Source organism: Castor canadensis, chromosome 8 (assembly GCF_047511655.1).
Source record: "Castor canadensis chromosome 8, mCasCan1.hap1v2, whole genome shotgun sequence".
In the NCBI taxonomy this organism is placed as follows: Eukaryota; Metazoa; Chordata; class Mammalia; order Rodentia; family Castoridae; genus Castor; species Castor canadensis.
The window spans coordinates 28,949,112-28,964,387 of record NC_133393.1 but is presented as its reverse complement, the minus strand read 5'-3'; the positions used below and the strand labels follow the sequence as shown (position 1 = coordinate 28,964,387).

The window sequence follows — 15,276 nt, the reverse complement described above, 5'->3', positions numbered from 1 at the left end:
ATACCATTTCTTTCTGCCTCCTGTATGATTTTGCTCTCACACTCTTTACAATTTTCAATCTCTTCTTTTCTGTAGTGATTTATTTCATTGTCACTTTAATTAAGTCTAAGCAAGTAAGTCTCTATTTAAAATTTTTTCCAGACTATATTGCAGGCTCCACATGGGCTAAGATTACATCAAATAGTAGCTTTCTGGTCCCTGGCACTTCCAACCTGAGGGCTTAATAAATGTTTGTTAAGTAACTGACTGATTGATGATAGATTGCCTGAATGACACTTGCCTTGTGCCTCATTTCCTTACACACCTTTTTGCACTGTGCACTAGTTTTCTTCTATTCATGCCTCTTTAGCCTCCTCCAACCACACAAAAATCCTGATCTCTATAGACTCTGTAAAGGAGGCAATTTTACCTGTACCTTCTTAGACTTTTTTTTAATCTAGGCCTGAGAATTGACATCCAAATTTATTTAATACAAGTCTTTTTTGTGCATGAGTGCCTTCATAAGAAAATGAAAACCCAAAGTAGTAGTTAGAGTTGAACACTTACTAAGTTGGACAGAGTATTAAATTGTGAAAAGGTGACAAAAGAGTTTGGGTTAGAGTAGTTAATTTGGTGAAGAAATAACTAGGAAGATAAGGTTAGTGTAACAAGGATTTTTTGTACAGATTTTTCTCAGACTCAACTTATGAAAAGAATATTTTCCTTCCTATATAGGGGAGACATCTTTCACATGGGAATTTCATCTGCTTTTAAGGAAGGTCAAAGTGATATTTAACTCAAAATAATCATCATGCCATCACAGTCTATCTCGGTATGGCATATTCTAAACGTCTTCAAGCAAAGAGTAGAAGAAGAATGAGGTCATAGTATTATTCCGCCAGCAGGTCTGGTTACACTAATTCCTGAAACCTATGAATATTAGCTTATATGACAAAAAAAGGACTTTGCAGACATGGTTAAGGATCTTGAGATGGGGAGACTAACCTGATTATCAGGTTGAGCCCTAAATACAATCACATGTGTCCTTATTAGAGGAAGACAGAAGGAGAGCTGATGACAAGAAGAGGCAATAGAAAGAGATAGGAATGATGTGGCCATGAACCAAGGAGAACAATCACCAGATGCTGAAGCAGGCACAGGATAGTCATCAGCTGGAGTGGGCAAGGGATAGTCTGTCCTCGAGCTTGCCAGCACTTTGATTTTGGCGCAGTGAGTGGCTTGCGACTTCCGGACTTCGGAACTATAAGAGTAGGCCTGTTTTCTGACTCCTCAGGTTTGCGGGTTAAGTCCTTGCTCTTTCAGGATTAGGGGTAGTAATATTCTCCTACAGTTGTTCGATGCTGATGTCACACTGGCCTTTGGTTATACTCCCTTTAATTAAATTGTTTGATTGTGCCACCAATTCCTTGCCGTGACTCTTTCTTAAGGTGGAGTGAAGAAAGTAGGGGACCAAACAAGAAGGGACCTTTGAAAATACTTTCCTTCACCAGTAGACTTACCTTTGGTTCTTGGTCTTTTGAGGCAACACCGGAGCCATAAAACCCTCAAAACTGTGATTCTATATGTCCCTTGTCCCTGTACTGTTTTTCTCAAAACTACATTTCTCAGGGGTCAAGATAAGGAAGGGGGTGGAGGTACAGCTCAAGTGGTAGAGTGCCTTCCTAGCAAGTGGCAATCTCTGAGTTCAAACCCTAATACCACCCCCCAAAAAGATAAGGGGGGATTCTTCTTAGGGTAGCTTCATCCATGGCCTAGGTACCTGGAAGCCTAGGCAGTTGGAAATCCTAGGCAGATAATGGGTCCACGACAGGATCTAGAATACATGTCTAATCCCATTGTGAGGTCATGTTGGCTCCTTTACCTTCCTCTCTGCACACCATCTTCACAGAAACAAATCCAGAGAAATAAAAATTTCTCTGAACTTTCTCTTGTATCAAACTATTTTTTGTGGGAATGACTTTCTACCATTAACTGGAAAGATATACCATCACTAAAATGTAGTAATTGCAGTTTATAGAAGGAAAAGTTAATGGATTGATTTTTGTCAACATTAACTTGTTCTGCCATATTTCTTAAACCTTTAGCAACTGCCAACACACTCTAGCAGTGACAGACTACAGAATGAAAAAAGGAAGAAAATTATGCATGACTTAATTTTGTTCTAATCCAGCAAGCAGGCATGATTTTAATTTTGTAGTGTGCTTTTGTAGTACACCCAGAATTTCTATAAAGAAACTATTTGATTCCTAACACCTGTGCATGGAGATTTCCAGTTGAAAACCTAAACTGTGGTCATTGAAGGACTCAAGACTGGTATGGTAGGATGGTCACTTGAGAGGAAGGATGTACACCCCTCATGCCCCCTAGACATCCAAAATTTGATCCAGATGTCAAGAATAATGACTCCATACATGCACCAAAATCATACAAGAAGGTTTATTATCCACATATTGAGACTTTCTAGGGAGAGCATGACAGCAGCCAAACTGGTCTGAAAATGTCTTGAGAGCGATCAGAGAGTTGTTCGTAGCTCTGGGTTTTATGATAGAGGATGGGCTGGGGTGAGGGTTTCTCATGTCAGCTAAGGATGGTGCAATCTGAATAATGCTCAGCCTCTGCTTCCTTAGGACAGCAAGGAAGGGAGCACTCAGGCTTTCCTACCAACTTGTCTAGTTGTGGTGCACAAGAGGAAAAAAGGGTGGCTTGAAATTTGTCATAACCAACTATCAAAAATGGACACAGGCTTGTTATTACATGTGGTTTCTCCTTCTCTCTCTCTCTCTCTCTCTCTCTCTCTCTCTCTCTCTCTCTCTCTCCCTCTCCCTCTGCTGTACTGGGGTTTGAACTCAGGGCCTTCACCTTGAGCCACTTCACCAGCCCTTTTTTGTGATGGGTTATTTTCGAGATAGCCAGCCCAGCCTGGCTTCAAACTGAGATCCTCCTGATCTCTGCCTCCTGAGTAGCTAGGATTACGGGCATGAGCCACCAGCACCCAGATTCTTTTCTTTTCGACAGGGTCTCATCTTGTCACCCAGGCTTTCCTCAAACTCAAGGTCCTCCTGCCTCAGTCTCCTGAGTGCTGAGATTACAGATATGTGCTACCATGCCCAGCTTACAGATGATTTCTTAATGGTCAAGAACTTTGTAGAAAAGAACCCATCTAAAGGAGGTAAAGGTGGCTATGTCTCAGATGTTAAGGTAAGAGGGCCAGTAGCTGAAGTAAAGGATGATTTTTAATAACCATATGCTGTCTGATATTTATATAATCCTTTCTCAGCTTCCTAAACTGTAGATGGAGATGCAATAAAAATCAAGTAAAAATTTTCAAAGAGCTTTTTGTACAAAAATCTCTTCTTAGCCCCAGACGGCAATGGGGACATTCTGCTTTGTAGTACATGTCGCAAAGGATCAGGAATAGGGATGACAGGCGGTTCCTGGGATAGAAGGAAAGGCTGAAGGGAGAAGGGCCTTCTTTGTGGCTTCTGCTCAAAAAGCTCATCTTTCCAGATCTTTCTATTATTGCTTCTTTTTATCCTCAGGATTGTGGAAGATTCTATATTCCAAAAATGTTGAAGTAATATTTCTAGTCCTAAATGTTCTCCTAGAATCCTACCACTCTCCACCAAGAGGTAGACCCTATTTTACCACTTTACCTCCCACCCTGGGTGGGACTTGGTTATTGTATCCGTGAGAAGTATTTGACAGAAGTGTCAACGAATGATATCCAAGACAAGGTCAGAAAATGTGAGACGCCATTTGATACCTGGCTCTTTCTCAGGATGCTCGCCTTTGGAACCCAGCTACTATACTGTGAGAGAGCCCAGGCCACCTGTGGGCATTTCTCCCTGTAGTAATACTAAGGTCTCAGCAAAAAAGCTGGTATCAAACTGACAGAAAGGTAAGCAAGTGAGCTTATAGATGACTTCAACCTCAGCCTTCAAGCCTTCCATCTGAGTCCTGCACAGACACTGGAACAGAGTTAAACTATTCCCTTTGTGTCCTGTCTGAATTCCTGACCCACAAGTCAATGAGCATGCTAAATCACCATTTTAAGACACTGTTCTAGAGCAACCTGTTGTATAGCCATAGTAACTGGAAATCAGTTCAGGTATCTCCTCAGAAAGGCCTTTCCTAAACTCCCTCACCAAAATCACATACAACCAGTCATTTTCCATCAGATTACCTTATTTAATTTTACTTATAATTTTATGTAAATATACATAAATTTAAAAATTAATATATACATAATTTTTTCATTTTAGCCATTTTCAAATGTACAATTCAGCAGCATCAAGTACATTCACAATGTTGTGCCACAATCACCACTACCTATTTCCAGAACTTTCTCATCATGCCAAATAGAAACTTTATCCATTAAACAATAATTCTTCATTCCTTCTCTTTCCAGTCCATGGTAACCTCTAATCTATTTTCTGTCTGTACAAATTTACCTACTCTAGGTACCTCATAGAAGTGGACTCATACAGCATTTGCCCTTTGTGTCTGGCTTATTTCACTCAGCATAATGTTTTCAAAATTCATGTTATAACACATATCAGAATCTCCTTTCTTCTGAAGTGTGAATATTGTTCCCTTTTATATATATATATATACCACATTTTGTTTATCCAGTCAACCAATAGTAGACACTTGAGTTGCTTCCATCTTTTGGCTATTGTAAACAATGCTGCTAATGAATATGGGTGTGCAAATAGCTCTTCAAGATCTTGCTTTTGGTTCTTTGGGGTATATATTTGAAGTAGGGCTGCCAGATCATATAATAATTCTGTTTAACTTTTTGAGGAATTCCTAACTACTTTCCATGGTAGTTGCACTGTTCCCACTTGAAAAGTATGAAGATTCCAATTTCTCCACATAGACTAGCCAGCACTTATTTTCTTGGTTTTGTTTGCTTTGTTTTCTTGGTAATAGCCATACTAATTAGTATGAAATGGCACTTCTTTGTGGTTTTGATTTGCATGTCACTAATGACTAGAGATACTGAACATTTTGTCATGTACTTACTTTGTGTATTCTTTAGAGAAATGTTTATTCAATTTGCAAATTTTTGAAATGGGTGTTTTTCTGTTTTGTTCTTTGTATATTCTGGATATTAATCCTTTATCAGATATGTAATTTGCAAATATTTTCCCTTATCCTGTGAGTTGTCTTTTCACTCTTTGATAGTGGTCTTTTCCTTTAATAAAGAAAGGTTTTCAATTTGATGAAGTACAATTTATCTGTTTTTTTCTGTTGTTTTCTATGCTTTTAGTATCATATCCAGGAAATCATTGACAAATTCAATATCATGAAGATTTTCTCTGATGCTCGCTTTTGAAAGTTGTATAGTTTTAGCACTTAGGTTTAAATCTTTGACCCGCTGTAAGTGAATTTTTGTGTATGGTGTAGGTATGGATCCAGTCTTTTGCATGTGAATGTCTAGTTTTTCCAGAACCATTTGTTGAAAAGACTATTCTTTACCCAGTGAATTTCCTGTCACCTTTGGTGAGTATCAATTAACTATACATGTGAAGGTTTATTTCTGGGCTCTCTGTTTTCTTCCATCAGTCTGCATGCCTGCCCTTATGTCAGTACCACACTCTTAATTATTCTATATTTGTAGTAAGTTTTGAAGTAGGGGAGAGTTCCAACTTCTTTTTTAAGATTGTCTTGGCTATTTGGGTATATAGTGTGTCATATGAATTTTGGGGTGAGTTTTTTCTATTTATGGAAAAAAAAACATTGGAATTTTGATAGAGATTACATAGGATCTGTAAATTACTTTGGATGGTATTGTCCTCTTAGCAATATTAAATCTTTTAATCCACAAACATGGAATGTCTTTCCATTTATTTATGTCTTAATTTCTTTCAGCAGTATTTTCTAGTTTTCTATGTACAAGTCTTTCATCTTCTTGGTTAAATTTATTCACAAGTATTGTATGGTTTTTAGTGCTATTGCAAATAAAATTATTTTCTTAAATTCACTTTTAAATTGTTCATTGTTAGGGTACAGCAATGCAACTGATTTTTCTGTGTTGATTTTATATTCTACATCTTTGCTGAACTCATTAGCTCTTGATTTTGTTTTTGATGGAATCTTTAGTTTTCTACATATAAGACCATGTTATCTCTAAATAGAACATTTTAATTTTTCTTTTCCAGTCTAAGTGTCATTCCAACCTTCCTTCCTTTCTTCCTTCTTTCCTTTCTTTCTTTTTCTTTGGTGGGACTGGGTTTTGAACCCAGGACCTCACACTTACTAAGCAGGTACTCTACCACTTCCACTTGAGCCACTCTGCCCACCCTATTTTAGATGCTTTTAAATAAACCTTATTTTGTTTTTCTAACTTTAGTCACTTTTATTTACTAAATTTCTCAAATCTTGTATTTCTAGCAACTAAAATTACAAACTTTAACAGGCTATATATGATGGGATTTCTTTGGCCATTACATTCTCAAATGTTTTCATTTTTCCAATGTCTAAAAATTTTAGCATTTATTATTATGTATGAAATGTCTTAAATGGCACATTAGCTTTAATTTTGTATTTTTCACAACAGCCAAAACTTTGCTATTTCATATTTTAAAAAGTCATTCTAGTATTTAGTATTTTAGCCTGGATCAGTAACATCACCTGTGAACTTGTTAGAAATGCCAAATCCTGGATCTCTCCCCAGACTTCCTGAACCAGTAACAGGATCCCCAATGATTCATAAGCACTTTAAAGTTTGAGAAGCAACACCCTCGATTGTCCATTAGCAAATTTTGGTCAATGTATATAAGGTTTGGAGTACTAATTTTATAGTGAAATTGTTAGCTACTATAAATCTTTTTTGTTTAATAAATTAGAAGATGAAACTGCCAAGCCAGGCATGTGGTGCATGCCTTTAGTCTCATCTACTTGGGAGGCTGAAATGAGAGGATCACTTGAGTTCAAGACCAGCCTGGGCAACATAGTGAGACTCTGTCTCAAAAAGAAAAGGAAAGGAGGAGGAGAAGGAAGAGCAGGGAGGAAGGAGGAGGAAAAAGAGGAGGGATGAACAGGGAGCAGGAGAAAAAGAAAAAGGAGGTTAATCTTTAACTTTTCCTAAGTTGAACATATCTTTATGTTTTAAAAAAATGCGAATAGTCCAGTTGAAATTTTACAGAAATTTTCAAAAATATGAAAACCCATGAATGCAATAATGCTTTCACTCTTGTTGCATATTTTGTTTCTTACTTTACCCTACTTTATAATTAAAGAAACAAAGCTTTGGTGAATTGGTAAAGTGGGTGAATTGATTTTTAAAGCAAATTATTCGCTCATTGATTTTTTTTTTTTCTAACTTGCTTTTGACTTTTTTTTTTTGAGACAGGATCTTGGTATGTTGCCCAGGTTGCCCTTGAACTCATGATCCTCTGGCCTCAGCCTCCTAACCAATTGGTTTTGAGATGGAGTGGTCTGATTTCACAGAAAAAAAGCTATGTTGAGAGATAACAAAAAGTTGCTCAAGCACCCAACCGTTCCAGGGAGTCTGGCAATATTCATTGTATCATCCTGCAGTTCTCTGATGTTTTAATTCCTCGGAGAAGCTCCACTGATGGTAAGTAGTGATGCTGAGATTTGATCCTGGATCTAAACGGTAATGTTACACCCCATTATATTTAATCACTACAATATGATGCTCATTAAAGAGGCACTGATCATTTGCTTTTAAATTGTTGAGTACTTTGGTATACTGATTCGACAAAGAAATCTACCTTGATGATAATATGATTTATTTAGATTTGCAAAAGCTTTTGACAAGAAGCTTCATCAAAGATTATTATTTTCTTTATAAAAAGACTTCTATCAAGTGGTATAGTGCCTGCCTAGTGCATATGAGGCCCTGAGTTCAAACCCCAGTACTGCAAAAAAAAAAAAAAAAGACCTTTGAGGGAGTTAGGACAGGGGAACTTTTTGAATGGGAAGTGCTGAGAAAGAATGTCAGGCATATGAAAGAGAAGTTCCAAAACTATAGTGGAGATTTAAAGAGCTGCCTGGTTATATATCCTTATCACTAAAAGAAACCCAACTGACTGACCACTCAGAGGACAGCATTACTTTACCATTTACATTTCAATTTCATCATCTATAAAAATAGGTACAGCAACAAAAACCTCCTAGAATTGTTATAAAAAATGGATGAGATAATGCATGAGTGGACTAAAATTCTGATATTTAGTAAATGATTGTTTTCACTTAAGCCATCATCTGGGCCTAATGCCAAGGTTTTGGAAATTAGATGTGATCACAAAGTAAAACAGATGAAGAGACTGATTCTGATGTTAACCAAACTCATCTGAGAATGATCTACAAAACAGAGAGCTAATTTATTAACAATGAGAGTTGCAACTGTCATGAGAACTAAAATCTTAGTGAGTACATTGCACTCTCTATAGCTACATACATAGGGAAAACCAATTTGTTGTCAGAAAATAAAGGTGTAGAAGAAAATATCAGTGTAGAAAATGTAAAATCAGTGCAAGGAGAATTAGTTGTGTGGTTCAAAATATTCTGCATCAAGCTAACATAAACTGATACAGGTCATACCAATACTGTCATGTGTGCCTCCAAGTATCTAAGCACCCTGAACTCTGCCTCCACTATTCCTTCATAGGCTATGTACCCCTCTATTTTCTCAGCCCTTCGTAGTTTCATTTCCTCCTCTCTCCAGCCTGGATTCTGTAATTTACCAAGGCACTTGGGCTATGATCACTGCTATAGTTTGAATATATATGAATTTGTCCTTCAAGAGCTCATGTGTGGAAATTTAATTCTTATTTGAGGCATTAAAAGGGTGGACTCTTAATCCAACAGTGGTTTCAGAGGTAAGGCCTTTGGTAGGTGACTAGGATTAGATCACCTGATCTAATAGATTCATTAGGATTAGGTCATCACAGTAGAGCCTCCATTACTGAATACTGGTGGCTTGCTAAGAACACATGCACATTTGCAATGCACTGGGTTAAAGGATCCTCTTTTCTGTATTAAGTTACTGAGCCTCAGGCATTTCATTATAGTAACACTATGGACTAATATAATTACTTTTCCCCAAAAGAATAGGACCAGTATAATGAATACTGACCCCCTGCCTACCATAATATATTTGCCCTACTTATCTTTCATTTAGTCACTCAACTGTAAATACTAATTGAGTACCCACCATATGACATACTGTCTGGGGGTTTGTTCTGTCTTATGCTTTCTTCTTCCTTTTTGTTTACTGTAAGATCTGAGAGACCAGGCTCTGTGATAACTAATTCTGATTCAAAATGTTCCCAAATTATCAAAGACGCCTCCTCATTTGCATTTGTCACAGGGGAGTATATTGCAGGCTCAGGAACAATTCTCCAAATACTTTTGGCACCTCTTCTAGAATAGTTTCTTGACCATCTGGGGCTTCGTTCTTTACATCTCTAATATAAGCAGTGGCTGGTGTATTTTCTACCCTTGGCTTACTTGGGCCTAGAGAATAAGGTAGGTACTCCTCCTGCTCCTCACTGCCACTTTCAAGCCAGATTCTTTCTTGTCCTAGAACCTCTGAGCTCTACTGAGATACTGTCATCAAACTAGACCACTCACTACCCCTTCTTGTGAGTCATCTGCTTATCCTGACTTACTCCCTCACTTGTCGTTATATACCTGCCTCATTCTTCCTATGACTCTTGAGACTATTGTATTTGGTGATTTTAATATGCATTTAGTAAATCTATCCAATATCCCAGGCACTTAAGTTTTTCGCTTCCTGTTTTCCAGTGACTGGTTTTCCTTTCCACCTCATATGTCCACACCTATAGTCAGACCCTAAACAAGCTGTGTCATTGTAATAAATACATTCCTCAAAAAAACTTAATCTCAACATTCCACTTCTAACTTCTCTGATCTTTTCAACTTCCTCCTTTCCTTTAGAACTGCAATTTTAATTTTTTTTCAGTTCCAACAGAACTTAAAATATTAAAGCTGTGGATTTGCTTCCCTTCTCACTTCCCTCCACACCCACTCTGTTCAGCCCTGTCATTTCCTCCCAGCTTAAATTTTACAAATCATCATTACACACACCTCTCTCACAAGCACCATTCCCCTCACCCCTCTCTTAGGTCACACTGTTCAGAAAAAGTTCTGGTTATAATATTTTCAGCTTATTCTACCCCTATCCCCATTCGGCTGACCATAGATAAAAAAAAAAAATTAAAAAAAAAAAACCTCAGAGATGATGATTTGATGATGATAATAAACTCATGGTTGGTCACCTGCCACTCTCCAATCCTGTATTTTCTGTGTCAATTTGCTCTATCACATTGTAGGGGTTGACTTATCTCTTCTCCTTTAATCCAATTCTCATTCTTAGTTTATGACTTGATTTCTATGAAAAAACAGAAACAGAACTTCCACACCTGGCCTCCTGCCTGTAGCCATAGACAAATGCTATGTTTCCTCTTTTTTTAATGACCATACCACTCATGCTTCTGTTTTAAGGCCAAGCCTTCTACTTGTGCAAAAGCTCATATCATCTTGCTTCCTCAAAGACTTCACACTATTTATCTTTTCTCCTTTTTGGGTCATCAGTTTTTCCTCTTTCCTAGTTCAGTCCCAATAGCATTCAAACATACTCTGTAATCTCATATTTAAAAATTGTCAGCTGCATGATCCTTACCAGTAACTGCCCCATTTTCTTTTCCCTTCATAGCAAAGCTCAAGTGTTCAAATTTGCTTTCTCCAGTTGTTTATTTCCTATTTTGTTAACCACCACCAATCAAGCTTAGTTCTACCACTCTAACAAAACTGGTTTTAAGATCATCATTGGCCTTTTCACTGCCTAATCAAAAGCCAATTTTCATCCCTCATCTTACTTAACCTTTCAGAAGTGCTTGACATACTTGATCATCCTCTCATCCTGAAACACTTTTTAAATCCTTCCAAGATAATACACTCTGCTGATGGTCTTCCTACCTCATATATGCTGCTTGTCTCACACATGGGTCCTCATTGTTCTGATTTCTAAAAGTTGGAGTTTCTAAGGGCCCAGTTTTCTATGTCCTCCTTCTACACCAGTGCTTTCAGTCCCCTGTCTTTGAATATACAGTGTAAACCTCCAAAAATCTCTAGCATGGACTTCTCCCTCATACTGTAGGCATCCATCTCCAACAGCCTGCTTGATATCTCTAATTAGAGGTCTAATAGGCATCTAAAAGACTTTGCCCAGTTAGCTAAAGTTAAAAGCACAATGAAAATGCTAGCAAAAATATGAGGCAACAGAAACTTTCTTGTGAGTGGCCAGAATATAAATTGGGCATGGACAAACTTCATAAACAAAATTTAAGTGAAAAATGCTAGGCACAAAAGCATATTGAATGATGAAATATTTTTTTAAAAGGCCAAATTAATCTATGGTATTAGAACTCAAGATAGTGGTTACCTTTGGGGAAGAAGAAAGAGGCTTTGATTTGAAGGAAAAATTACAGAAAACTGGTAATGTTCCATTTCTTCACCTGGATGATAGTTTTATAGATATACTCACTTTGTACACTTACATTATTCTTTTCCATTTAATAAATTAAAAATTCTAAAACTGAACTCTGATTCTCATCCCTTCTGTAAATCTACTTCTTCCATGGTAGTCTCTATATCTACCATGGAAGATCTTTTTCAAGTTGTTCAGGCTAAAGTGCTTAAAGGCTTACTGGCTTTCTCTCTCTCTCTCTCTCTCTGTCTAAACCATCAGCAAACCTTGTCCTCTATATGTTCCAAAAATGGTTCAATCCAACTACTTCCTATCATTTATTACTAATACCTTTGTCTAAGCCACCACTAGTTCTTACCTGGACTACTGGAAGAGCAGTCCAACTGCACTCCTGCTTGTACTCCTGAACTCCTATTACTTCTTGCCTATACTGCAGCAGCTGACCTCTTTAACACATAATCAAACATTGCTAAAACAAAATCAAACATGTTGAGCATGTTACTCCCCTGCTCAACAGCCTCTCTCATTCTGAAGAAAATGCTAAATTCTTTCTGTTGCCAAAAAATCCTGCAGGGATTCAGGACACTGAAACACCTAAAGAAATTACACATAAAGGTGTTAGAAAAAAAATTTTTTGTTAATAATAGAGAATTCCTTGCCTCATAAACAGTCGGCTATAATTTCTGAGATGTTTTTATTTGGGGGAAGTTTTGCTAAAGGATGTTAGTCTTCTTAGGGAAACTGAATCCTTCTGATTTTTTTCTGGATTAATTATAACTTCAGAGGAAAAGTTGTAACTTCTTCCAATTCTCTCTGTAAATTTTTCTTTTCTCTCAGTATTTTATTAAGAAACTAATGTGTTATACTGTGTTCATGGCATATATTGCATAGAAATTACAGAATTAAGTTAAAAAGACTAAATGAAGTACAATTTAGTCATTTCCTCAGGTGATAAAGGACAAAACTTTAGCTCATCAGTGTATATATGTAAGGCATGCCTCAGTAAGATTAATATACTGGCTAATCTTGGTTGTCAACTTGACTGGATTGGCAAATGCCTAGATTAGTGAAACACACATTGGGGTGTGTTATTGAGGCTATTTCCAGAGATGATTACAGAATATGAGGGTTCTGACCTAATGAATGATTTAATCCATTGATGGATTCAAAATGTGAATAGGTTATTAGGAAATGGTAGAACTGTAGAAGGTGGGGCCTGTTGGAAGTGAGCCCTTGGGGCTATCCAACCCTCACCCTAGCCCCTTCCTATTGCAGCTCCCCTGCTTCCTATCTGCCATGACGTGAACTCTATGTCCTCCCTGCCATGATGGATTGAAACCATGAGCAGAATAAATCTTTCCTCCTATTAAGTTGTTTTGCCAGGTATTTCATCACAGCAATGATAAAAATAACTAATAACAATCACAAATCCAATTGCCTTGGAAAATTGGGATATAATCCATATAGATAATAGAGATACTTGTGAAATACTCAAAAAGCAGATACAGAAACCAGGATCGTGGACCTCACTGCTTATCCCTTGTCAAAGCATGAATTATCTGGATGTCTTTGGAAGTGGTTACCACACTTTCAAAGTAGGAAAAAATGAAGGATAAGTGAGCAGAAGAATTACTTTTCCTTTAAGTGTAATTAAGTCAGGTGGTGATCATATATTCTTGATTCTCTGAATTTGATCTGTCAGTATCTATGAAGAGACAAAATAGTGGGACAAACTAGAATCTTTCAGGGTTAATGACAACTTTCCACATAAAGTCTATTTCTTTATATAGGAATCAGAGTGGCACAAATCTCATTGCAGAGACTCTGGTGTTCTGCATTTTGGGATCTCCTTTGATACAGAATGATCCTTTACTTGGATATAGACACTTCATTCCTTTGTACTGTGTAGGCAGTCCCAATGCTAAGCAAAGCTATAACTTCATATCCATTCTTAAATTTCCATTTCTATATGCAATGGGATAATTGTAATTCCTTCACAAGGAAAGCCTTGGGGAATAAATATCAAAATAGCATTCCTAACTGGATGCCGGTGGCTCACACCTGTAATCCTAGCTACTCAGAAGGCAGAGATCAGGAGGATCACAGTACGAAGCCAGCCCAGGCAAATATTTGAGACCCTATCTTGAAAAACCCTTCACAAAAATAGGGCTGTTGGCATGGCTCAAGGTGAAGGCCCCGAGCTCAAGCCTCAGTACCACACACACAAAAAAACATAACATTCTTTTATAGTTGCTTCAAATTACAACAGAAAATGGTCCCAAGACTTAAATGGCTTTCCTAAATTCTATCTGTTCTTCACTGCCTGGCATCTTCATTTAAGGAGATCACAAAATTCCAAAGCAGGTCATTATTTATATAAGCAAAAAAACTGCATTGAGTTTTTTCACTTGTTTGTGGGGAGTCTAAAATTTTCTTTTACATAAATGATTATCAATTTCTGTGCAATCCCCTAGAGTTCTTTATGTTCAAGGCCAGGCTGATGGCCTGGGGACATGGCTCAAGTGGTAGAGTACCTGAGGCTCTGAGTTCAAACCCCAGTACCATGAAAAAAAATAGAACTTGGGCATTTTCTCAAGTTCAGGCTGAAAAATTACCAGTTACTCTTAAAAGAGCTAAACCCCACCCCCCCCAAAAAAAACTATACTATATCTGGAGAAACTATAAGGGGCCCATCACTTTTTTGCTAACCTATATTTTTTCCTGCACAGGGCTACAACAGGTGGTCACAAAGATTGGAATTGTACCTCTCTAGGAGTGTTGCTATACTGTCATCTTCTTCTGATACAAGGTGGCCAAACATAAGTCAAATGACCAATACTTCGCACTATTTTTGCACTGTGGTGAAGAAGCAAATTGATTCTACCTCCCAGAATTTCTGAGAACCAATTTAAAAACAGGACAACACTCAAAATTACATTGTGTGTACTGAACAGCTAATCTGTGAGGCTTCTAGGAGCAGCCACAGCTACTAGCTAAAGGAGTGAGCACTGAAATCTAAGTCAATTGCTCTTTCCAGAGTAGACTTTAGAAGATAAAACACAGAACAAACAACAGCATGTCTAGGATGGGTCCCACATCCTAAACCAGTTAAATTACATTCTCTGGGGTGGGGCCGTGGCAACTGAACTTTGTAGGGTCCTTAGTTCTTATGGATTGATATGCCCTCTTCAAATTACATGTTGGAAATGTAATCTCCAATTCAATGGTATTAGGAGTTGGGGAGGGGGTAGAGATGTGTTAGTTTGAGGGTAGAGTCTTCATGAATGTGATTAATGTCCTTATGAAAAGATATGAAAGAGTCTGCTTTCTCTCTGCTTTCTACCATATGAGAAAAGATCTACCTGCAACCAGGAAGTGGACCCTCACTGGACACCAGATCTACCAGTGACTTATCTTAAGACTTCCCAGCCTCCAGACTTGTGACAAATAAATTTCTGTTGTTTGAACCATCTTTGTAGTCTATGGTAATTTGTTATAGCAGCCCAAGCCCAAGCTAACGGGCTCCTAAGGATTCCTGTGTGCAACTAGGGTTACGCGATATTGGTATAAGCTGTAAAAGCAGACCTTTGCAGTTGTGATAAATTCCTAGAATGTTAAAAATATGCAAGAAGACAAAATACTATGATTTTTTTTTTGATGGGGTTTCTTTGTATTTAAAGTCCAGCCTGGACTTAAACTTGTGGGCCCAATCAATACTCACACCTCAGCCTCTTGACTAGCTGGGACTACATATATATACCATGTCACCTGGATACAAAATTTTAATACTG

At 37.6% G+C, this 15,276-nt stretch overlaps 1 long non-coding RNA gene across 7 annotated transcripts in view; it reads left to right on the top strand.

Annotated features, from left to right (window-relative positions):
* The window catches only part of LOC141425672 (uncharacterized), a 49,383-nt gene extending 34,428 nt beyond the window's left edge, over positions 1-14,955 (top strand). For 6 of the 7 annotated variants that reach the window (XR_012450708.1, XR_012450710.1, XR_012450711.1 and 3 more), the window contains 2 exons: positions 7,358-7,585; positions 14,215-14,955. This is a non-coding gene — a long non-coding RNA (uncharacterized lncRNA). Of the gene's footprint in view, positions 1-5,409; positions 5,506-7,357; positions 7,586-14,214 lie in introns of all 7 variants that reach the window. The other variant, XR_012450709.1, reaches the window with a different exon arrangement.
* The last annotated feature ends 321 nt before the right edge of the window (positions 14,956-15,276 follow it).